We start from the raw sequence: 9,318 nt of genomic DNA, 5'->3' as shown, positions 1-9,318 counted from the left end.
GCCGCAGTGGCGGCAGCGACACAGCGGCTCTCAGCCGGCTGCTGTGTGACCTGGGACGAGGACTCTGCCTCGCTGAGCCTTGGTCTGGAGAATGGGGATCCCACAGAACGCGCCTCTTCGGCCTGTCAGGAGGGAAGGGAGGGATCCCGCGTGGGAATCTGGGGTGGGGGCCGTCCTGGCTCCTTCGAAGATCTGAGTAGATGGGTCGCATTCGTGTGATCATTAGTAGCCTAAGGGCTGGATTCACAGGACTCTTCCAGGACCCATCACCCCCTCATTCCCATTCTCAAATTCCTTTAGGAATTCTGACCCATGGACACTGGGGGGGGATGGGTGGAGAGGGGCTGACTAGGCCCAGTATGTGGGGAGCTGGTTCCAGATGGGGCAACACAGCTTGGATCTGAAGAGCCCTGACTCAGGTTTGGGCAAATACCTGGGTTCAAACCCCAGTTCTGCCACTTATGAGCTGTGTGGTCGTGGATGAGTAATACCTCTCTAAGCCTCAGTTCCCCCACTGTAATATGGGAATAGTGACCACACGGGGTTCATTCATTCATTCTCCAAATATCAATTGAATGCCTGTGTGTGCCAGGCCCAGTACCAGATGCCCGTTTGTGAAGACTAAATGAGCTCTTCCCTGCCATGGTACTGAAGTTTCAATAAAGGTGGCTGGGATGATGCTTATAAAGTAAGGGACCTAAATGTAGTCATCTCCCAGAGGGGCTGCCACAGGCCCAGGAAACAGCCTGATTCTGAGGAGCTCCCAAAAGGCAGAGTTAGGGCCAGATGTCAGTTCGGCATAAGGAAGGACTTAAGAACAGTTGAAGCTAGCCACAGATGGCTACTCTGAAAGGTAGTGAGCACACTGTCTTGGGAAGTATGCAAGGCTCAGAAAACTAGCTATTAGGGAGGCCATTAGGACAGTCTCCACGCACACTGTGGGCAGTTAGCATGGCCGCTCTACGGGGTTCCTGACAGTTGTGAGAATTCTGGGAGCAGCAGCCCCTCTTCCCTGACATCCTGAGGTAGAAGGGTTGGGGGGTAGACCCATTGGTCTGGGCAGTCCAGGAGCGCCACCTGCTGCTCTTCAGAGATCCTGGTATCCTGGTCACAGCCAGAACAGAACCATGTCTGGGCCCATGAGGGTCTCATCCTGCTTCTCAGCGCCCCCTGCTCCGGCTCTCCTTGAGGTTCACAGATGCACACATTCACCTGCGTTCCAGCACACTGTATCCACAGTCACCCTCCGCATGGCTACCTGTACATGCAAGCCACATGCCAGCATCTGAGGGTCTCCCTTCACCTGCTATCACCACCCATGCAGGCATCAGTTGCCACCCTCCTCTCAGCACAATTCCCATGGCCCGCCTTCACCTGCTATCACCACCCATGCAGGCATCAGCTGCCACCCACCCTCCTCTCAGCACAATTCCCATGGCCTGCTTGACCCCTCTGGGAAGCCTTTCTGACTCCCTCAGGCAGGGCTGGTCCCACCATCGCCCAGCAACCGGAAAGAGCCCGTCCTCATACCCTTTCAGTCTCTACTGTCTGTCTCCACAGAAGTGGGGCACCATAGTGTCCCCCGTGGACAATAATCACAGGGCTCAAGCAGAGCCAACTGTATGGCAAGCACTGCTCTATGAAATGCACTCTGACATTATCCCCATTTTGCAAGTAACAAACCAATGCACGGAGATGTTAGGAGACATGCCCAAGGTCACACAGCTGGTGAGAGCTGAGATCCCACCCAGGCATTAACGGTTACACTCTAACGCCAGGTACAGAGGAAGTGTTTGAAGAATAAATTAGAGTCATGAGATGATTCGCACTGTCACATGGACGCAGCCAAACTACAGACATACTTAGATGAGCCTGGAACCCAGATAATCCTCACTCAGTACGCATGGCGGCCATGTCTAACCCCCCACCACCCATCAGACCTTTCTCTGCTCTTGGCCAGACCTCCTGGCTCTAACCAAGCTGCAAAGGTGAAGGCGAGGCCTCAGCCGGCAGCTCTGAGCTCCACGCCTGAGTCCATTATTCAGAGCTGCATCTCCAGGCCTGGCTCACAGTAGGTGTTCAGTAATTGTTCCCTGACTCCACTTGCTCCCAGAGGTTTGGCTTAACAGACTGGCTCTTTGAACTTAATATTGCCATGCAGTGAGAACCAGGCTCTGTTCTGGGCACTTGCCAACAAACGCTCTCATTCATTCCCTTCACAGTCCACAGGCCTGTGATTGGGGACCAACAAACATACTAGTCTCTGAAGGTTGTTGCCATGAGGACCAAATGAGCTAACACTTGGGCACCCTTCAAACAGAGCCTGGTGCACAGTGAATGCGATGGATACGTTCGCTTTTTACTTTATAGCTGGGTAAACTGGGAGTCTGAGAAGCTGGGTGACTTGCCCTGAGTTACACAGCCAGGAAGCGGGACATGCTGACAGAGCACGGTACTGTGACGTCTCCTGTGGGCACAGCGGGACTTTGAGATCCTAAGGACCCTCCCCCTTCATCTCAAAGTTATCATGGGCCTTGGAAAACAAGTCCCTGTCACCCTTGGGCTGCCCCCACCTCCACCCTGCAATCTCCACACCTACCTTCTTCATCACGACTTCCAGTCTTGCCCAAGGTTCAGGATGAAGGCCAGGACCAGGCAAGGAGGGGTTAACACCCCTCTGAGGGTTTGGGTGTCCTGGAGCAAATCTAGAAAGGCTTAGGGTGATGGTTACATCGCCACTGAGCCATGGCGGGTAGGAGGGGTTAGAGGGAGCCCAAGCCCAGGAGTGGATGTTCACCCCTGCCCTCGTCCCCATGATCGGGGGAGGGGAGGCAGAGAGGGGAAGGGGCAGCAGGGAGGTAGAGGAAGAGGAGAGGCCTAGAGGGGAGGACAGTGAGGGAGAGAAGGATGGGAAGGAGGGCACTGTCACCCCAGAAGCCATTCCACTAACACACTCCCGTTCCTGGGAACAAATTGCACATTTGGAGTCACTTTCCTGGAAGAAAAAAATGGCTCTCTAAAAATATTTTGTCTTTCTCACCTCATCCTGGGGCTAGAACAGCCCAGCTGGTGACAAGCGAAGAAGGAGGTGCAGAAAAGTGACCTGGAGCCTGGAGTGAGAAGGACTGAGGGGGCGGGGAGACTCCTTTGCCTTTGAGACCATGGAATCTAAGGAAACACAACTGTCACTGAGATATTTCATGTCTCTCGTGTGCTTTTTTGGCTTTTCGAGATTTGTAGAGACTAGCACTCCAGAGCCCCTGCTATGGGCCAGGCAGGCCCGGATCTAGATGCCCAGGGAGCTGTCATCCCAGGACAAGAGATGAGCTGCAGTCACGTGGGACGGGTCCCTGTTCTGTCTCTCACCATCTGGGTGGTCCTTCCCTCACCGTGGGCCTCGGTCTCCTCTTCTGTAAATAGATCGGGTCCAGAAGGTCAAAAGTAATTCACAGCACCCTGCAGGTGGCCCTGGGGCAGGGCCTGGCAGACAGCAATAGCAGGGTGGCAGGGGATCTGAGGAGAGGCCTGGGGAGCTCTGGAGTTGAATCCTGGGTCTGCCACTTCCTGGCCAGTGACCTGGAGCCACTCTCCTTCCATGGAAGTTAGAGTGAGTGACCATCCCCCCCTCCCAGGTTTGAGGGAAGTAAGTGAGGTAACCCAGGGCAGCGCCCCGCTCAGAACCCACCTAATTGGCCATTATATTCCAGTCATTCTCTGCTTGGAGCTCTTCAGGTCTGAGGTGGGTGGACCAGGACACCCTCCACTGGGACTGAGTGACAGAGGCTGAGACACCCCTGGCCCAGCCCCACCAGCCCCACCCAAGGAGCTGCCTCCACCCTGGGTTCTGAGGAACCCCAGGAGTTTTCTGGAGTCCTGGTAAGGGACACCTGGGGGTGAGGGGTGGGCAGGAGCATAAAGCGGCTCTCCGAGGCCAGCACAGACTGGGGCAGCATGGGCCTCACAGGAGCAATGGGAAATGGGCCTTCTGATTTGCCTGGGACAGGCCTGGGCTACCTGAGTTTTTGTACTGTGTATTCATGATCTATTGTTGCATAAAAAATTACTCCTAAACACAGCAACTTCAAACAACAGTATACATTGAGCATCTCACCCAGTTTCTGTGGCTCAGTTCAGGAGCAGCTGAGCCGAGTGGGCCCGGTTGGGGGCAGGGGGGTCTCTCATGTGGCTGCAGTCAGGATGTCAGCCAGGCTAGCGGTCACTGAAGATTGGAATGGGAGGGTGGGGTGGCAAGGGAGGGACTCTGCTTCCAAGATGGCAAGTGTGACTGGCAAGTTAATATGGCTAACAGCAGGAGGCCTCACTTCCTCCCCACGTGGACCTCACCATGGAGAGTCCTAGAAAGTGATCGTAAAGCAAGTTGGAGCTATAGTGTCTTGTGCAGCCGAGCCTCGGAAGTCACACTCCACCCTTTTCACAAAATTCTATTGTTTCTAGGCAGCCCTGTTTCACATACACAAGGGGGAGAACACCAGGAGGCAGGCCACCTTGGAGGGCGGACACCCCAAGTGGTAACAGTTCAGTGCATCTGCTTTCATACTTAAAAAGTACCCCAGTATGCAGGATAAATTAAACAGTCACCCCAGTAAAAATTCTAAGGGCCTCAACACAGTAGGGAAAAATGGAAAGCAGTAATAATAATAGTAACAACAACTAATTTTTTTGGGCCTATTATGTGCCCAGCCTGGTGTCAAGTGCTTCTAATGTACCCTGTGAAGTAGGGCTATTATCGTCCCTATTTTCCAGATGAGGAAAGGGAGGAATAAGGGGGCAAATGCCTTACATACGCCACATAGGGCTGGTGGAGCTAGGATCTGGTTTTAGTTGTTTGAAACCTTGGTGTATAAGTCAGGGATGTAGCCCCAGAAAAGGGGACCAGGGCCTCAGATCACATTAACAGGCATGGGACTGCCCTCCTTGGCCCCAACCATCTGACCTCACACCAGCCCTGTGAGGGTGGCAGGGCTGGGCTACCATTCCGGGTGACAATTGGGGAAACTGAGGCCCAGCAAAGTCAGTGATTTGCCGGAGGTAACACAGGTGACTCAAAGGCAAAGCTAGAGCCCGTGAGCCAGATCTGTGACCATGCCCTGATATCCTAAGCTGGAGTGAGGGACTAGCCCTACGCCAAGGAGAAGCTGGGAAGAGAAGAAGAAAGAGGGTAAGCTTGGTCTTTGGGCAGATGCCAGGCTCACTTAGTCTCCCAAGGTCACAAAGACAGCAAGCAAATGGGAAAGAAATCCAAGCCAACTACTTTGGTCTCTGGGTGGTATTGGTAACTCCTCAAGCCAGGAAAAAGCTATCCCAGCCCCGACTTTGGCACCTTGAACCCTTAGGCCGCCGTGTACAATGCTTTCTTTAGGCAGCAGCACCCTCGTGTGGCTACTTCTAGTAACTACATGAAGTCACACGTTTCCTCCCCACAAATGCTCCTTCAGATAAAATGCTTACTTGGTTAATGACTCATTGTGCAGTTTGGGTTTCAGATTCATCTGTATAATGGGCTGATAACCTCTACCCTACCTAATTCCCTAAGGCTTTCATGAGGATCAAAGGAATCACAAATATGAACGTGCTCTGAAAACTATAAAGAACTGCGATCGGGTAAAGGGTTATTACACAAACTGTGTGTCATCTGTCTTGGAGGGACTCGGCAAGAGAGACCAAGAATGCAGGTATCTAGCTGGTGGCAGCCCAGGACATCACATTTTGGGGCAGACTTGGTAGGAGTGGGAATGGTGGCCAGTCAAATGAGGAAGTAGACGCTGAGCCCAGAATTCAGCCCGCTCCAAGAAACTCAGTTCTGCAGAGGGGGAATCTAGGCTAAGGGGCAAAGCCTCAGACGCAGATTTGGTCTCAGCCAAAGACTCGTATCAGAACCCAGAACCTGTTTCCTTATCAATGAGATGGGGATAACTACATTCCTCATGGGACTGTTATGAAGAGTGAAAGAACATGTATAAACCATCTCTTTAGGTGCCTGGCACAGAGTCAGTTCACAATAAATTACTTCACGTAAACTTTACATAATGGACAAGGATTGTTTTGTTCACCAAAACCTATGCACAGCCATTGGAGGAGTAATGCTAGAGGTAAAAGATGATAAATACCATTCATTTATTATACCAATGCGCTGGATACTGCTCTAAGTAAGCTACATAATTTCATCTTCACAATCAACCTTTGACATAGGTACTATTATTTTCCTTATTTGACAGAAAGGGAAACTTGGCCTCAGAGAGAGAACCCACGTCATAAAAGGCAGTTGAAATTAAACCCTTTAATTGTGCGACTGAAAAGCCTCAAAGACACAGGCTTGAAACAAGGGAAGGAGGGGTGATCACGTTTCTAACATAGTATCTTGCTTTGTTACCACTAAAAAAATACCACAAAAAACATTTCATTAAATGCTAAGAGTATGAGAGAAAAACTCCAGAGCGTAAGTATAAACAGTCCAGGTAGAAAAGAAAACCAGCACGCGAGTGCCTGTGCCAGGCACTTGACATTCATCAACAATTCTATCCCACCACAGCTCCACAAGGCATTACACCAATCTTACAAGAGGAAACAGGCTCAAACAGGCTCACTTAGTCTCCCAAGGTCACAAAGACAGCAAGCAAATGGGAAAGAAATCCAAGCCAACTACTTTGTACATTGACTCTGCAAGGGTCTAGTAAAACCTTAATTATACCTTTCCGTGGCATGATGTGAGAACTACTTCACATGTATTATTATCACTTTCAATTCATTTCCAGAGAGGCTGAAGATGAGGGGAAGTAACAGCCAAGCACACACACAGAGTGGCGGGACCCATGTTTGAACCCAGGATGATTCCGGAGCCGGTTTACCATGCCCCCAGCAGGCTCTCTCTGATGGGCCCACAATGGCTGCTGCAGCAGGAGAAGGCTGGGAAAGGACCCGATTACAGCCACCAAAAAAAGCAAACTCAGGTTCTGGATCTGAAACCTACATATATCAGCTTCCTTTCCCTCCCTTTATTCCTGGGACTGCAGGGCCTGCTAGTGACAATCCCATACCGTTGAGAGGGGGCCATGCAAAGTTCCCTTCTGCAGACACCTGGAGGCTCCTCTTCAGACATGAGGTAGTGTGGCTCCCACTTGACCTCCCCGGCCAAGCTCATTCTTTAGTTGCCAACAGACTAATGTTTTAGTGGCAGATTTTGTCAAAGTAGCTTCTGGAGTAAGGGCAGTAAAGAGGGAAAGTGGGCATCCTCAGGCAAAGGTGACAGGGACTAGTGAGCTAGAGCCTCCTGTACTAAAAGATGGAGGAGGTCCCCAGTTGGAGGCTAAGATGAGCAAGCTAGGACACTGGGACAGCCTGGGCCGGCCTGCGTGTGGGCTTGGTGGACAGGGTAAGGACAGGAGCAGCCAGAGAGAAAAGGGGACCTCAGGAGGGGGAAGACTGGGCAGCCTTCCAGATGCCTTATCTACAGCCCGGCCTTGGAAAATTAGGTGCCCCAACACTTTGCTGGGAGACATTTGAAATTGATCGCATTCTAATCTAGACCCAGGCTCACAAATCCTGCCAAGGCCAGGAAGAGGCAGTGACGATCACAAGGAGAGAACAGGGCCGATTGCAGGGCGAAAGCTTTTTGAGAATGCTCTGGGCCCAGGGAGGTGAATACTCTTCTCTGATTTTTCAGTAGAAGTTGGAAATCTGGACAAATGTGGAGTGTCTTGATTTTGAAAGCACGGGGCAGACTAAACCCAACATCCTTGGGTCAAATCTGGCTCAAGAATCATCAGTTTGACAACCCGGCCTTATTCCAATTCTCTCCCCCTCCTACCCATCCTCTCACAAAACAAAAACAAAACAAACAGAAAGAAAGGCACCAACAAGGAAAGGGCTGTCCTAGGGCACTATATTGGGAAAAAAAAAGTTAAAGCACAAATTCAGATTCCAAAGTTCTGTATTTTTCAAAATAAAGATCACACATTGTTTAGAGACAATCTACACAAGAGTTACAAAAAATAGTTGCCCAGGCATAAGCATACACAGGTTTGTTAATTATACACATATGGTTACAAGTGTGCTTGCAAAAAAGTTCATTGGAAATATACACAAGGCTCTGGAAATGTACACCGTGTAGTGTTACAATTCTATATTCAAACAAGGAAATTTGACAGTATGTTACATTCACTTACAAGTAGACAAAATGCAAAATACAATTCATCTTCTGTACAAAAAGGAAGGGTGATTCACACTTTACAAGGTGGGAGGGCTTCTGTAAGGAAAGGTAGGGCAGGGCTGAACTTTGCACATCCTTTTGACTGTCACAAAATAAGCAAAACATTACGTTTTTAGGATTAAAAAAACACTACTGTGAACTGAATCATCTTGAATAACATTTAGAAAGGATCTTGCTACTATCTGACTAGGTGACAAATAAAATCAAGCTAATTTTTTTTTTTTAACATATAACTAGGCTGTATAAAGAACATTTATTCCTTCGAAAGAAAAAAAATTTACTTCTGGTTGAAATTACAATTTACAATATACAACACTATATGCTACGACCATAAAAGGTGTGAATATACACTGAATGCACAGGGTTGGCTAATTCTTTTTTTCTTACCAAAAAACGTGTTTATGTTGATTCAAACTTCTCCACATTTACATTACAGGTATACAAATGTACAATTGTACAATCAAAAGTATGTTCGACTACTAGGGTACATTATAGATACAGATTAGACATCAAAACAAGAAAATACTACAAATTTGTATATATGCAAAGTCTACACCAAGTATACACTATATATTTATAGAAGCAAGACCAAAAGCAGAGTTGGATTTTTTTTTCTCATGCTAAATAATCAAGATTTTGCCTTTCAATGTTAACAGAAAAAAATCCAATAGGCAGTAAACAATTACACCCGCCGGGCCTGGAAAGACATTCTGACAGCCCGTCTCCTCATCACAAAACAGACTACACCATCTTCTTCAGCATAATAGTCTCCAAAAAAGTCAATTTTTAGAAGTTTCATAAACTTAATGTCATAAACTGAAGCTTTAGCAACTCTGAAACGATTTTCATTTTATATATATATATGTATGTGTATATATATATACATATATATACTTTTTTTTATAAACAGTGTTAAATGCCAGTTTGGGGTCATTTAACTTTCAAATTTCTTTCTCAGGTTTTTTTGTTTGTTTTTGTTTTTTACTAAAATGAAGTGGGGAAGAGCTATTTGCAAAATTTGCCGGCAAGGCAAATGAGTTAAAAACCTTTTTTCTTTTTTTTTTTTTTAAACTTTTATTTTTGTTAAACAA

General features: G+C 48.4%; 1 protein-coding gene across 1 annotated transcript in view; it reads right to left on the bottom strand.

Moving 5' to 3' along the window:
* Window positions 1–9,318, bottom strand: part of PUM1 (pumilio RNA binding family member 1) — a 122,037-nt gene that overhangs the window by 1,703 nt on the left and 111,016 nt on the right. The gene's annotated exons all lie outside the window — the stretch shown is intronic.

Source organism: Pteropus alecto, unplaced genomic scaffold (genome assembly GCF_000325575.1).
Source record: "Pteropus alecto unplaced genomic scaffold, ASM32557v1 scaffold39, whole genome shotgun sequence".
NCBI lineage: Eukaryota > Metazoa > Chordata > Mammalia > Chiroptera > Pteropodidae > Pteropus > Pteropus alecto.
The sequence above is the reverse complement of the archived record's forward strand: the minus strand, read 5'-3'. Positions and strand labels throughout refer to the sequence as shown.